Source organism: Elephas maximus, chromosome 1, assembly GCF_024166365.1.
Source record: "Elephas maximus indicus isolate mEleMax1 chromosome 1, mEleMax1 primary haplotype, whole genome shotgun sequence".
NCBI lineage: Eukaryota > Metazoa > Chordata > Mammalia > Proboscidea > Elephantidae > Elephas > Elephas maximus.
Window position 1 is genome coordinate 95326089 of NC_064819.1, and position 15571 is coordinate 95341659.

The following is a 15571-nucleotide window of genomic DNA, read 5'->3' on the forward strand; positions in this document are numbered from 1 at the left end:
AAAACAGCTCCAGTTTCCATGAAGCTTTGTAACAAATGCATTTAAGAAAATAAAAAATGGTCAACTATACGTCACAAAAATTTCAGAGATTTTTCTAAAAATGGTTTTAATAAAAGCCAAAATGCACATTTACATTTTTTTAAAAAATACATTCTCTTGAATTTGATAAATTTTGTGAATTGTCCTTCAAAGAAACTGACAAAAAAACTAAAAATACTAAAATTTCTGGGAAAAAAAAAAGCTTTCCAATATAAAAATGAACTGAAAATTTTCTACCTGAAACGATATTTTTGTTAATATCATTAGAAAAACAAAAAATAAGTTCAAGAAAACTATTTCTTAAACAAAAATTGGTAAACTAGTAAATTTACTATATCTGTCGGAAGATAATTCAGCACACTGATGCTTGGGCCAATCACTGTGAATCAGCCATTCAGTGGATTGTCAAATTAACGGGTCAGTCCTTGAGACTCAACCCTTGAGAGTGAGCGGGAAACATTACCTACAAGCCATTTTCATCCACTTACTGTTTCCAGAGCAGAATTCTCAAATATCACATTTTCCAGGGAAAACCCCAGATACCCAACAAACCTAAGATGAAGAGAAAAGGAGTTGGGAAGTTGTACCCTGGATCTTTCAAGCATTGGTTCCATTTTTTCATCTGATTTTCAATTAGTGTATGTGCACATTGTCAGATCCACCCTCCTTTGTCTTGCTTGTCCACTCCTGTTTCCACGTCTACCATCTTTGTGCAGCAGCTGACTACATAAGCACTATGGCACACTCTTTAGACTGGTTGCCCTATAATTCTGAGTCAGATTAGTTCTTTATGAAACTGGGAAAAAAGACTTGTTAGGAGCAGCCTGAGATGAACAGGACCCCTTTGGAGTGCCAAGAAACACTGCTCACTCAAAAACCAATGTGGACCTTGCAGCTGAATGTTCCAACTCCACACATACCCCGAACTCCCAATCTTCTGATCGATGGTGCCTTTCTGCATTGCAACTCCCCACTAGATCTTATGTCTCTCTTATCACAACACTTCTCTTTTCTAAGAATGCATGATGCCAACCTATTTTCAGAGAGAGAGACACCTGTCTTCAGAGAATGACAAGGGGATTATGGGGTATCCTTCCTCATCACACAGGGGCTGTGCTTGAGCAGTGCCTCCTCAGACAAGGGGTTATGGGAGAAACTCCATAGTAGAAGTCAAGTAAGGACTTAAAGGATTTTGGCGGGTGAATGGGCCACGACTATGAAAAAAGTTTTGGAAAGGATATAGGAAAGCAGGTTACACAATGTCAATTTGTGTTCAGTGACACAAATTGGAAAAGTTTGAGGGAAAATGGATGATCCAACCTATAGGACAGAGTAGAACTGCCCCATAGAGTTTCCAAGGAGTGCCTGGTGTTTTTGAACTGCTAACATTTGAGTTAGCAGCCTTAGCTCTTAACCACTACGCCACCAGGGTTTCTGTTCCTGGAATAGGAGCCTAGACAGAACTCATCATTTTCATAGTTCCTCCTGCTGCAAGGAAACATCCTCAGAAGAGGAATCAGACCGAAACTGAGATTTTCTACTATAGACTTGCTGTATGAATGAGCTTTTTTCCTGACCAATTCCTTCATGTTCCTTTGTCCTGTCAGTATCTTCATCCATTCCCCCACGTTAGTAGAGCTACTAGTGATTTAACCACTTACAGTTCACTTCTACATGTCATTCTTTCCTGCTTATCTCTGTTTTTTTCCCCCATGTCTGCTTCTCTGAGGATACCTGCGACATGCCAGAGACGACGCTTCCCCCAGCTTCTAGCTATCTGTGGTCGGCATATTCCTTTGTCTCCAGAGAAAAAAGCTTAAACATCTCTCTGTGGGATCTTTTCAGTGTCTACTTCTTCTGTGTATGCTCAGACAGTGAAGAGACCCTCTAATAATTGGCTATATAAAAGATATTCCAACTCTGCTTAAACTCAGATCCTAGGTCATGGTTTATGTACAACGGCAACATCAGCAATATTTTGTGAGAGAAGAATCTTATATCCTCAAATGGGGAAGTGTATAATATTGTTAGGGACCCTAGACCCAGAAATTGTCCCAAATTCTCTACTGAGCTGGATGTTATACAATATTCATCATTACTTAGCTGCCCTGATAATTTTACCTGAAGAAGACTATGAAGTCAGGCTAAGATTTTATAATTCTGGATAGGAGTCCCACACATGGGAGTGATGCTATCTGGCTTAAGACAGTCTGTTAAAGTTGCAATATTCCCTCTCTCATTCAATATTCATCATGTATAAGGAAACTAGAGTGTTGCTCTGAGCCATTGAGCATTGGCAAAAAAAAAAAAAAAAAAAAGCTGGCAATTCTTGTCTACAACATATCCTTTCCGTGGATTACGCTCTCTTCAGAGAAAACAAGCAACTGAAATATTTAAAGAAAAAGAGATGCCTTACGACATACACCAAAATGCTTTGGTATAACATAGTGATGTTTGAATATATGCTTCATCAACTAAGTTTTCAGGGCAAATAAACATTTCTGAGTTACACTTTCCTTGTTACAAAGCAGGTAACATAACATCTTTTATGCATAGTTATTGTAAGGTTTAGAAATAATCCTTACAGTATGTACTATGTAAGACAACCTTGCATATAATATATGGTTTTGGTTAACAAAAATATCAATTACGATCAAAATTACCTTCTAGTAAGAGTGAATTTTGCCCATGAAGACCCTATGTGTCTATCTCTGTCCCATGAGGAGTATGATATGGATTCTCTGGTTAATAATATTGGATTTATTTTTCAATCTAATGATGAAAGGTGAAATGTATGCAGGAAAAGAAGGGGAGAGAGAAATGACAAATTGAAAGAAGGCAGTGTGCTCCAAGTAGTGGAGTAATTCATGAAAAACCTAAGATGATTTAAGACCAAAAAAAAAAAATCTAATGTGCAATTTCAACATTTTACATTTCATTGTGATATGTGAACCTTCCATCTAAGCCTGAGAACTTCAGCAGAAGATCTGCTTCAGGCAACAAATTTGCATTTGTGGTTGATCAAGATGGTAGAGGGAAGAGATTCAAGGAGAAGGGAATATGTTACACAGTTATGTGTTACAGAATTATGCACAAGCAATAGACATGGTATTCTAAAGATAGATAGTATGTCTTGACTCCACATAACAAAATCATCAATTAGGAATGATTCATACATTAAGGATGCCCATTATGTTTCAAAATAGAAAGTACAGAAAGAGGATACTTTTTAAAGTTGATTGTTTCAGTCTCCATACATGCCATCACAGATTCATTTCTAACTCTCTGCTCTTCAATCCGAAGTACTGGCATAATCCTAAAGTTGGTTCCCCCTTTGCTTATAAGGAGTGCTGGTTATTCTCAGTTTGCCTGGCCAGGTCCATCCTCTATCCTTATCAACCTTGTTTTGTTCAACAAAGGCCAAGCTAAAACTCTAACACTAGGTTAATCTTTCCAGTTGGCTTCTGGTTGGGTACAGCCAGCTGGAGGTACCAGCAGGAGATTGGAGGATTGGAGGAGAGCACAGTCATGCCGTATATTCCTAATCCTTCCCTGCTATGGTTCACAATTTTTCTGGCAGTGGCTGGGCCCTCCATACTATAGCTCCTGCCAGCTTTCCTTGCCCTTTTAGGCCTAGAAATGATAATGATTCCCCACTCTTTCTAGTCTTTAAGAACCTCAAAATTCCTTAACTGCCACCGGCTTACACCTTAACCCTTCTCACACCTCTGTTGTTCTTGTCTTGTGTCATTAAGTCAATTCTGAATCATGGCAACTTCATTTGTTGCAGCATAAAATTGCACCATAGGGCTTTCTTGGCTATAGTCTTTATGGAAGCAGATCTTCAGAACTTTCCTTCCACCGTGCTGCTAGGTGGATTCAAGCTGCCAACATTCTGGTTACCAGCTGAGCACAAACCATTTGTGCTACCCAGGGGCCGCCACACCTCAGTCCTATAATTAAATTATCTTCCATTTGAATTATCTAAGTGGAAATGTGTTTCCTGCTGGGATCCTGATTGATACAAAATGGTTACCATCACCATCTGTGGTAAAATGGCCTCTTATTCATACCTAACAGTGTATAATGAGATTTTCTTTCTGAGAAAGTTTGAGCTAGAATCTCAACATATATTATTGACCAGAATTGTATAAGATCTACCCAGCCCTGAACTAGTTCATAACATAGAAGATGAGATTACTGTGACTAACTTGAACTGATCATCTGACATGAAAAAGATATAGGACTAGTTACATTTTCCCCTTCAACCATCACTTCAAATATGGTGATAGGTAGCTTAAAAGTAAAAGAATGGAAAATGATATATCATGCAAAATGTGATCCAAAGAAAACAGGTGTGTCTATAGTAATATCAGATACACTGGACATCAAATTAAAGAAAATTACTAGGGACAGAGAAGGATATTACATAATGATAAAAGGGTAAAGCCACCAAGAAGACCAACAATCCTAAATGTGTATGTCCCGAGCAACAGAAGTGTAAAATATGTAAAACAAAACTGATAAAACCGAAAGAAGAAATAGACAAATCCACGAATCAAGGTGGAGATTTCAACACCCCTGCCTGAATAATAAATACAACAGCTAGACTGACAACCACCAAAATACAGAAGAATTCAACAATGCCATCAACTAACAGGATCTAATCAAGATATGAAACACTCCACCCAAGAGCAGCAGTACACACAAGTCTTCTCAAGTGTCCATATATCATATATTAAGAAAGAGCATATTCTGGGCCATAAAACAACTCTCAACACATTTAAAAGAATGGAAACCCTGGTGGCGTAGCGGTTAAGAGCTATGGCTGCTAACCAAAAGGTTGGCAGTTCAAATTCACCAGGCACTACTTGGAAACTCTGTAGGGCAGTTCAACTCTGTCCCAAAGGGTCGCAAGGAGTCGGAATTGACTCAATGGCAACAGGCAGATTTGTGTTTTTTTTTGTTTTTTTTTGCTTGGTTCTCCAATGACAATGGATTCAAACTAGAAATCAACAACAGAAAAATAACTGGAAACTCTCTAAACACTCAGAAACTAAATGGCACATTTCTTTATATTCCATCGGTCAAAAGGGAAGTCTCAAGGAAAACAAAAATGTACATTGAACTGAATGAAAAAGAAAATACATTACATCAAAATTTCAAAAGTGCTGAAAGGGAAGTTTATAGCATTAAATGCTTACATTAAACAAAGGAAACGTCTCAATTCAATAATCTAAGGTCCCTCCTGAAGAAAAAACAAAAGAATAAAATAACCAAAGTAAGTAAAATGAAAGAAATAAAAAAGATATGAGCAGAAATCAATAAAATCGGTAACAGAAAAGCAACAGAGAAAATCAGTAAAGCAAAGGCTGGTTCTTCAAAAAGATCAATTAAATTGACAAACCTCTAGCAAAACTGACAAAAGCAAAAAGAGAAGGCAAAAACTACCTGTATCAGGAATTAGACAGGTGATGATATCACTACAATCTCTCCTGACATTAAAAAATAAGGGAATACGCAAAGGACAAGCACGGTAACTACTACACTATATACAATTCTGCAACAACAGTAATAACAATCAAAAATTTGTGAGTGGCTACATAGGTAGATATATATGCTATATAGATGTAGGAGCGCATACAGGAGGGCATTCGTGTGCATATATAGGTATACTTGTGGGCATTTGTATACATATATGTGCTGCATATATGTTCATATATATAATAGAGCACATAGGGGGCAGAGTTTTGGAAACTTCTTAGACAGATCCAAAAACCTCATGGGACTGAGTTACTGGGCTTCAAGACTAAGGACCATACATCTAAGTCAATTGTCATAACATAGTTCATAAAGATAGTGTTCTACATGTTAATGTGGTGAGTAGTGTGTGGGGTCTTAAAAGCTAGTGAATAGTCATCTAAGATACAACTATTGGTCTCTTCTCGTCTGAAGCAAAGGAAAGTGAAGGAAACCAAAGACTCAAGGAAGCAATTAGTCCAAAAGACTAATGGCCCACATGAACCACAATCTCCTGATTAGAATAGGAGAAAAAGATAGAAGAAATCTCAAAGTTGTAAAAAAGAACAGAGTTACTGGAATGGTAGAGACTGAAGGAACCCCCAAGACTACCACCCTAAAACACTCTTTTAGCCGGAAACTGAAGCCACTCCCGGAAGTCACCGTTCAGCCAAATAATAGATTGGCCTATAAAATAAACAACCCCAGTGAGGAATGTGCTCTTAGAACAATCAGCTATAGAAGACTGAATGAGCAATACCTGCCCAAAAGCAAAGATGAGAAGGCAAAAAAGAGGAGGGAAACCGGAGGGATGGAAACGGTAAGCCAGGGTGCAAATGAGGAGAGTGCTGACACATTGCAGGGACAACAACCAATGTCATGCAACAATTTGTGTATGAAGTGTGCATATAACCTACATACACCCTCCCGGATACTACAAATCATCTCTAAACCAAACCAAACCCATTGCCAGCGAGCGGACTTCAGCTCCTAGAGACCCTATACCACAGAGTAGAACTGCCCCATTGAGTTTCCAAGGAGCAGCTGGTGGATACAAACTGCTGAACTTTTGGTTAACAGCCGAGCCCTTAACCACTGCGCAATCAGGATTCCAAATCATGTACAGAGATGACTAATAAGTCTTGATACATCATAAATGCTGCAACGATAGTCGCTTCATCACAGTTGAAGACTTGCTCTGGAAGGCAGCTGTCTTAGTTATCTACTGCTATTATAACAGAAATATCACAGGTGGATGGCTTCAACAAACACAATTTTATTCTCTCACGGTCTAGGAGGCTAGAAGTCCGAATTCAGGGCATCAGGGCCAAGGGAGGCTTTCTCTCTGTGTCAGCTCTGGAGGAAGGACCTTGTCATCAATTCCACTGGTCAAAGATCTTCTCAGTGCAGGAACCTCGGGTCCAAAGAACAAGCTCTGTTCCCTGCGTTGCATTCTCGGTGATACGGGGTACCCATATCTCTCTGCCTGCTTCTCTTTTTTATATCTCAAAAAAAATTGGCTTAAAACACAATCTAATCTTTAAGATTCAGTTCTGCCTCATTAACATAATTGCGATTAATCCTATCTCATTAACATCATTAGAAAAAAAACTCACTGCCATCAAGTCCATTCCCACTCTCAGCAACACTATAGGACAGAGTAGAACTGCCCCAAATGGTTTCCAAGGAGCTCCTGGTGGATTCAAACTGCCAACCTTTTGGTTAGCAGCCATAGCTCTTAACCACTGCACCACCAGGGTTTCCATTATCGTAGAGATAGAATTTATAACCCATAGGAAAATCACATCAGATGACAAAATGGTGGACACTAACACAATACTGGGAATCATGGCCTAGCCAAACTGATACGCATATTTTGGGGGGATATGATACAGTCCATGACAGTAGCCTTTCTCTTTTATGAGTTTCTGGAGCTCTTCTGGGCACACTGATGCAGCCTGGGCATCAGCTATGCTGAGTTGCCCATGATCTTGAAGTTCAGGAGGTTGGAGCGTTTTCCCAGCTAGCCAGCCATCCTACTAACCTGAAATTTTTCCTCTCACTGTCCTTAACCTCCTCACGCTTAGCCTTGGGGGGATTGCTCTGGCCACTTCATTGCTTTTTAGGAGCCATTTTTTCACAGAAAAAAAGGGTATAAACAACACAAGTAGCAAACAAACGGGACACAAGGTGAACAATGCTCAAACAACAGCACTGGAGAGAGATTGAGGGTCTGTAAAATGGCAAGAGGGTACAGTAGGGGATGCCGGCACATCACTTTATTCTTGTGAATTCACCCAGTGCTCCGTGCGCGGCAAATTCAAGTTCTGCTTTTTGGAACTTTTTTTTTTTTTAATATTTTCAATCCGTGGTTGGTTGAATCCACAAATGCAAAACCTGTGCATACAAAGGGAAACTGTATATTAATCACGATCAGGTGGCATTGGCAGAGGGATTAAAATATACATCAATAAAACAGAAAAGGAAATCTGCAAATAGATTCACACAAGAATGGCCAACTGATTCTTGACAAAGGAGCAAAAACATTTTGATAGAAAGGATAGTGTTTTCTACGAATAGTTGTGGAGCAATTGGATATCCATAAAAACAATCCCGTTGCCGCCAAGTTGATTCTGACTCTTAGCTACCCTACAGGACAGAGTAGAACTGTCCCATAGAGTTTCCAAGGAGCACCTGGTCGATTTGAACTGCCAATCTTTTGGTTAGCAGCTGTAGCACTTAACTACTACGTCACCAGGGTTTCCTTGGATAGGCAAAAAAAAAAAAAAAAATGAAACGATCTAAATCTAATTCCTTATAAAGAAACTAAGTCAAAACTGATTATAAATGTAAAGAAAAAATAAAAATTTTAAAACTTTTTGACGAAAACATAGAAAAAATCTTCAGGATCTAGAGTTTGGAGAGCATTTCTTAAATGTGACGTGAAAAGCACAGTTTATAAAATAAAAATCAATGAATTAGGCTTAATTAAAGTTAAAAACTTTTCCTTTAAAAAAGACCATGTTAACAGGCTGGAAAAAACACGTTGCAGACTAGGGGAAAATATTTACAAACCACTTATTCCACAAACGACTAGTAAAAATAATAAAATAGTGACAATACCAAATATTGACAAGAATGCAAAGAAACTGGACCTCTCACACATTCCTGGTGGCAATGTGAAATGTTACATCTACTCCATAAAGTATTTGACAGTTCCTTAAGAAACTAAATTACTACCTGACTCAATAGTCACACTTTTTAGCCATCAGCTCCTGAGAAATGAAAACTTAGGTCTACCCAAAAGTCTGTACCTGATTGTTCACAGAAGCTTTATTTTTAATAGGCAAAAACTGGAAACAACTATTATGCTCTACAACAGACAAATGGTTAAACAGACAGTACAACCGTCCCATGGAATACAACTTAGCAATGAAAAATGAATGACTTAAGGATGCACGCAACACACTGGATAGAACTCAAAGGCATTATGTTGAGTGATGAAGCCAACCTCAAAAGCTCATAGACTATATGATTTCATTTATGTAGCATTCTCAAAATGATAAAAATTATATAAACGGAACGAAAATGAGTTGCTGCCATGGTTTAGGAATGGTGGGAGAGGAGAGTGGGTGTGACTCTAAAGGGGTAGCACAAGAGCGGTATCTGTGGTGATGGAATAGTTCTGTATCTTGATTGCAGTAGCGGTTACATAAATATACACATATGATAAAATCACATAGGACCATACACACATGTTGTTTTGATATTGTACTATAGTTAACTAAGAAGACCTGAGGGGCCAAATGAGGGAGGAGTATATACGAGCTCTCTGTTCTCTTTACAACTTCCTGTGAATCTATAATTATTTCAAAATAAGAAGGTTATTTAAAAGTTTTTAAATGAAGATGGTACCAAATAAAAATTATCCAAAGTGAAACACAAAGAGAAAAACGAGACGGAAAAATATAGAATAACATCCAAGAGCTATGGTACCATATAAACGGATTACCATATGTTTGCCTTAAAAAGTTTTACATCACCTTCATTTTCTTTCTTTCCTTTTTTTTTTTTTAAACTCTTTTTTAGTATTGTGTTTCACTCTGGGAAATTTTTATTGACCAATTTGAAATTCATTGATTATTTCTTTGACTGTATCAAAAGCATTCTTCATTTCTGTTAATGTATTTTTGTTTCTAGCATTTCCATTTGATTTTTCCTATAGTTTCTCTCTCTGTTGAAAATACCTATCAATCTTACCTGATCTTACCTGCAGTCTGTCTTCCCCAGTTGAGCCTTTAACATGTTAATCATCGTTGTTTTTAGGTGCCCAGTGGGAACCAACCCATGGTGACATTATGTACAATAAAAGGAAACACTGCCCAGACCTGCACCATCCTCCAATCATTGCCATGTTTGAGTTCATTGCTGCTGCCACTGTGTCAGTGCATCTCATTGAGGGTCTTCTTTTAGCTGACCCTCTACCTTACCAAGCATGATGTCCTTCTCCAAGGACTGGTCCCTCCTCATAACACATACAAAGTACATGAGACAAAGTCTTGCCACCCTTGCTTCTACGGAGCATTCTGTCTGAACTTCTTCCAAGACAGATTCAGGCAGTCCATGGTATATTCAGTATACTTTGCCAACAACATAATTCAAAGGCATGAATTCTTCTGTCTTCTTCATTCATTGTTCAGCTATTGCATGCAAATGAGGTGACTGAAAACACCATGGCTGTGTCAGTAGCTCCTGAGTCCTCAAAGTGACATCTTTGCTTTTAAACATTTTAAAGAGGTCTTTTGCAGCAGGTTCGTCAAATGCAATACGTCTCTGACTTCTTGGCTGCTATTTTTTTATTTCCATGGGTTTTGATTGTAGAGAGAAGAAAAATAAATCCTTGACAATTTCAAACTTTTCTGCATTTATCTTGATGTTGCCCATTGGTCCAGTTGTGAGGATTTTTGTTTTGTTATGCTGAAATATAATCCATACTGAAGGCTGTAGCCTTTGATCTTCATCAGTAAGTGCTTCAAGCTCTGTTCATCTTTGGCAAGCAAGATTTTGTCATCTGCATATTGCAAGTTGTTAATAAGTCTTCCTCCAATCCTGATATTGAGTTCTTCTTCATATAACCAGACTTCTCAGATTATTTGCTCAGCATACAGAATGAATAAGTATGGTGAAAGTTTATAACCCTGATGCATACCTTTTCTGATTTTAAACCACTCAGAATCCCCTTGTTCTGTTCAAACAACTGTCTCTTGGTCTATGTACTGATCAACTATGTGATCAAAATGCATTAATAATTACTGGTGATTGGAATGCAAAAGTTGGAGATCACATGATAGAATTTCATGAGACAAATGACTTATTCATTGCAAATATCTTTTTTCAACAACATAAGCAGCAACTATACACTCGGGTCACACCAGATTGAAAACACAGGAATCAAATCCACTACGTCTGTATAAAAAGAAGATAAAGAAGCTTTATATCATCAGTCAGACCAAGGCCAGGGACCGACTGTAAAACAGGCCATCAGTTGCTTATATGAAAGTTCAAATTGAAGCTGAATAAAATTAAAACAAAACCACGAGAGACAAAGTACAACCTTGAGTATATCCCACTTGATTTTTGGAGACCATCTCAAGCGTAGATTTGACACATGGAACACTAATGACTGAAGACCAGACAATTTGTGGGATGATATCAAGGACATCATACATGAAGAAAGCAAAAAAATTCATTAAAAAGACAGGAAAGAAAAACCAAACTGGATGTCAGAACAGACTCTGAAACTTGCTCTTGAACGCAGAGTAGCTAAACTGAACAGAAAAAACAATCACGTGAAAGAGTTGGATGGAAGATTTCAAAGGGAGGCTCAAGAAGACAAAGTAAAGTATTATGATGAAATGTGGAAAGACTTGAAGTTAGAAAACCAAAAGCAAAAAACAGGCTTCACATTTCTGAAGTGGAAAGAATTGAAGAAAATTTTCAATCCTCGAGTTGCAATACTGAAGAATTCTGTAGGCAAAATAGTCAATGAGGCAGTAAACATCAGAAGAACATGGTAGGAATACCTGGACTCACTGTACTGAAAAGGATTGGTCAGCATTCAGACATTTCAGGAGGTAGCATATGATGAAATTCCGATGGCAACAAAAAAACAAAAACCCGTTGCATTCCAGTAGGTTCTAACTCATAGTGACCCTATAGGGCAGAGCAGAACTGCCCCATTGGGTTTCCAAGAAGTGGCTGGTGGATTCGAACTGCCAATCTTTTGGTTAACAGCCAATCTTTCAGCCTCTGTGCCACCCAATGGTACTGAAGTAAGACGTCCAAGACACTGAGGGCATTGGTGAAAAACAAGACTCCAGGAATGCACAGAATACCAATTGTGATGTTTCAGCAAATGGATGCAACTCTGGAAGCACTCACTCATCTATGTTAAAAACTTGGAAGACAGCAACCAGGCCATCTAACTGGAAGAGATCCATATTTGACACATTCCAAACTAAGGTGACCCAAGAAAATGGAAAATTATTGAACAATATCATTAATATCTCAAGCAAGTAAAAGTTTGCTAAAGATCATTCAAAAACGATTGCACGGTACATTGACAGGGAACTGTCAGAAATTCAAACTGGATTCACAAGAGACATGGAAAGGAAGAAGTAAAACTATGATTATTTGCAGATGATATGATACTATACATAGAGAACCCAAAGGACTCCACAAGAAAACTACTGGAACTAATAGATTTAGCAGAGTAACAGGATACAAGATAAACATACAAAAGTCAGTTGGATTTTTATGCATCAATAAAGAGAACTACAGAAAGGAAATCAGGAAAGCACCACCATTTATAATGGCCTCTAAAAAAATACAATACTTAGGAATAAATCTAACCAGGAATGTAAAAGACCTATACAAAGAAAACTACAAAACACTACTGCAAGAAACCAAAAGAGATCTACATAAATAGAAAAACATACCATGCTCATGGATAGGTAGACTCAACATTGTGAAAATGTCAACTCTACCCAAAGCAATCTACAAACACAATACAATTGCAATCCAAATACCAACAGCATTCTTTAAAGAGATGGAAAAACTAATCATTGACTTTCCGTGAAAGGGAAGAAGTCCCGGCTAAGTAAAGCATTACTGAGGAATTAAGTAGGAGGACTCACGCTACCTGACCTCAGAACGTACTACACAGCTAGGGAAATTGGCACAGCCAGGTACTGGTACAACAACAGATACATTGATCAATGGAACAGAATTGAGAACCTAGATGTAAATCCATTCACCTACAGTCACTTGATCTTCGGCAAAGGTCCAAAGCCCATCGAATAGGGAAAAGAATCTTTTTAACAAACGGTGCTGACAAAAATGGATGTCCATCTGCAGAAAAATGAAACAGGACCCATACCTCACACGATACACAAAAACTAATTCTAAATGGATCAAAAATTAAACATAATAGGAAAAACTATGAAGAAAATGGGAGAAAAAATAGGATCGATGCTAGAGGCCCTACTACATGGCATAAACAGGACACAAACCATAACTAACAACACACAAACTCCAGAAGATAAGACAGATAACTGGAATCTTCTAAAAATTAAACACTTATGTTCATTGAAAGATTTCAGTAAAGGAGTAAAAAGAGAACCTACAGGCTAGGAAAAAAAATTTGGCTATGACAAATCTGACAAAGGTCTAATCTCTAAAATCTATAAGAAAACCCAACATCTCTACAACAAAAAACAAATAATCCAGTTAAAAAATGGGCAAGTAGTGTCCGGGGTCTTAAAAGCTTATGAGCAGCCATCTAAGATACATCTTTTGGTCCCATCACATCAGGAGCAAAAAAAATTAAGAAAACCAGAGACACATAGAATCTATTAGCCCAAAGGACTAAAGGACCACAAGCACCACATTCTCCACCAGCGTAAGGCCAGAAGAACTAGATGGTGCCTGGATATCACCAACCACCACTCTAACAGGAATCACAACAGAGAGTTCCACACAGAACGGGAGAAAAATGTAAAACAGAATTCAAATTCACACACACAAAAAAAAAAAACTAGATTACTTGTTGACAAAGCCTGGAGGAACCCCCGAGACTATGGCCCACAGACACTCTGCTAACCCAGAACTGAAACCTTTCCCAAAGTGCACTGTCAAAGACTAGACAGGCCTATAAAACAAACAATAACACATGTGAGAAGAGTGCTTCTTATTTCAATCAAATATATGAACCCAAATGGCCAATTCCTGTCCAAAAGCAAGACAAGAAGGCAGGAAGGGACAGGAACTGGATGAATGAACACAGAGAACACCAGGTGGAACAGGGGATCACACTGTCACATTGTGGGGATTGCAACCAATATCACAAAACAATGTGCATACAAATTTTTTATTGAGAAATTAACTTGAGTTGTAAACATTCACCTAAGCACAATAAAACTAAAAGGAAAGAAATCAAAGGGTAAATATTTCCACAGACTAGAGGAGCTCTGTCCCGAGGATTCCTACACCATCAGATGATGCTGGAGGAAACAAGGGATTGAGCATGAGTCAGCACTCGTAATGAGGGACGCCAGAACCTAAGGGAGCTCTGCCTCTCTCGTGGGCCCACAGTGAAAGGAAAAAAAATTGTACCTTATGCCACTCCACCGTGGAAAGCTTCGGAGACTGGGGTGTCCCACGTGGCGGTAATAGATATCTACGCCCTAAGATGTCTTTTCCAGCATCATGACAATCTGGAAAGTTCTGTCCCAATTACTGATAAGGGCTGGGGACATAAGGCCAGCTGTCTGCATCCCATGTACTGGGTGATGTTTCCGAGGTGTGTATGAGACCCACACTTAACCAATCAGAATCTTCCTTAAAATTGTGCAAACCCTGGTAGACACTCTGGAGACACCCAGCAGTGACAGACATGCACACAGAGACAGAGATAAGATGTAAGGTGGTGAGAAACAGAGATGCAGAAAGAAACATAGAGATAAAGTGATGCAGGAAATAGTGAGAAAGGAGTAGACACACAGAGAGAAAAACAAAAATAGAGAGAGACACATAAAAAGACCCAGAGAGACACAGAGAGAAATATACAGGAACAAAGAGACGGAGAAACAGAGAAAGGTGCACAGATACAGTGGAAAGAAAAGAGATGAAGGCTGCACTGAATAGCCGAATCTAGTCATTTCTGAAATCAACCTGATCCCTAGACTTTCTTGTTACATGAACAAAATAAATTTCAGTTGAGTTTCTACCATTTGGAATCAAGAATTAAATTCTTAGGGATCACAACACAGGGTCCCAGACAGAGCTGGAGAAAAACCTAGAACAAAATGCTAACTCAAAGACAAACACCAGTCTTGCGGACCTGACAGAGACTGCAAAAACCCTAAGAGTATGTCCCCCGGACACCCTTTCAGCTCAGTAATGAGATCACTCCTGAGGTTCACCTTTTATCCAAAGATTGAACAAGACTATGGAACAAAGCAAAAAGGGGCACACCAGCCCTGGGGCAGGGACTAGAAGGCAGGAGGGAACAGGAAAGCTGGTAATAGGGGACGCACGGTTGAGAAGGGAAAGTGTTGACATGTCATGGGGTTGTTAACCAATGTTATAGAACAATGTGTGTAGTGTTTGATGAGAAGCAAGTTTGTTCCCTAAACCTTCACCTAAAATACAATTAAAAAAAAATAAAAAGAATTACATTCTTATTGCTGGTTATACTTTCTCAAAAATAAAAATAGGCCTTGATCCATGTCATTACCAGCAATATATGTGAAACATCGGTCTGGTTCTCTGTGACACCAGAAGTCACTCTATCTTCCTCTAAACAACTTCACCATGCTTACCTGCACAATTCTTACCAAACTGGAACAAAGTCCAGGATACCCTAAAGTCACTGCACTGAACATTGATTCTAAAGAACCATGGACGATGGAACAATTCAGTTTACTTTCTATGTCCTCCGCCTACCCTTACA

The 15571-nt window shown here is 38.6% G+C and overlaps 1 protein-coding gene across 2 annotated transcripts in view; it reads right to left on the reverse strand.

Annotated features, from left to right (window-relative positions):
• The window catches only part of LOC126078851 (HLA class II histocompatibility antigen, DQ beta 1 chain-like), a 215417-nt gene that overhangs the window by 95214 nt on the left and 104632 nt on the right, over positions 1-15571 (reverse strand). The window lies entirely within an intron of this gene.